A 1,513-nucleotide genomic window follows, 5' to 3' on the forward strand; every position below is an offset into this window, starting at 1 on the left:
AAGATCGTGGGTTGTGGTGACAGGTGGATAGTGATAGTTGGGTTGGGGGTTGTGAGGGGAGGCTGTGTTTGGCTGGGTTTATTAGAACACCCCCAAACATAGCATGGCATGTCTGATTTGTATATCATCACTTGCGTATTTTTTACATTAAAAAAAAAAAAAAAAAAACTAAAGTCGTAAGATTTCCCTTTTTCTTCTCTTAGTTTGAGCCATTGCTGCTGCTTGGATGTCAAGAAAGGTTACCTAAGAATTCCTCATAGGCCCATGTGTTTCAAGACTTCATTATCCTTATTATGAATCCTATGTTGGGCTTTGATCGACACAGCTCAAGTTAGGTTATGATTTAGGCCCTTATTTCTCAACAGCACAACTTTCTTCACCATAGGCCCAACATAGGATAAATAGCAACATGAAGAAACCGAAGGAAGATGATAAGAACATAAATAAATCAAGAATCAGTAACGGAAACTAATAACTAGACCTAGCAAGGCCAAGTTTGACAGGGAAATCCTGCTTCTGCACAGCACTTGTAGGCAAATTTATAACCGGTTTGTGTTTTAAAAATATTTTTTAAAAAATTTAAATTTTTTTATTTTTTTTTTTTTAAATTATTTTTTTTTTTGTATTTTTAAATTATTTTGATATATTAATATCAAATTATTTTTAAAAAAATTATTTTGATATATTTTATTAGTAAAAAATATTTTAAAAAATAATTATAATCATATTTCTAAATAGATTTGGTAAGCCATATCTCACACCCACTAACTAGATAGTGACAAAAGTCATTTTTCAAAACATAAACCGCAAAAAAGCTACAATCACGACATAACAAGTTGATCACAAACATGATTTAGTCCAAAAAAAATTCTTGACTCCAAAGACATGAGAGTGCTGTTTTGTTTTTTTTTTCAAAAACCAAAGTTCCATCACCCAGCCGAAAGTTTAAATAAGATGACCTTTTCTATCGGAGAACATGACGGGAAGAAGAAATTTTGTAACATATTTTTTATCGATTAACTTGAATACAAAAATAATGAAGACTCTTTTGTAATTAAGAAGAAATTATTAAAAGAAAAAACGAGACCCGCAATATTCGAATGTACTCTTCATGTTGGAGCTATGGCTGTGAAGGATCTCATGACTTTGTGTTTATATAGATTGCCAAGATTACAATAGAGCATATATCATTATACAAATTAATGGAGAATAATATAGTATCAAACTTCGATGATTTATTTTAAAACTTTTAATTTTTAATTTACAAAATTAAGGCACACTCAAATAAGCATTTTTAATAATAATAATAATAATAATAATAATAATAATAATTAATGTATTATTATTATTATCACCACTAATATACTTGTAACTTTTTTTTAGAGTAAAAAAAAATAAAAAAAAAATATCATATCAAACGGATATTAATGTTATAAGAAATAACTTGAACTTATTTATAAAAATCATTTCAAACGGAATATAAATATCTATCATTTTGCATTTTGATAATATA

This window comes from Populus alba, chromosome 4 (assembly GCF_005239225.2).
Source record: "Populus alba chromosome 4, ASM523922v2, whole genome shotgun sequence".
In the NCBI taxonomy this organism is placed as follows: Eukaryota; Viridiplantae; Streptophyta; class Magnoliopsida; order Malpighiales; family Salicaceae; genus Populus; species Populus alba.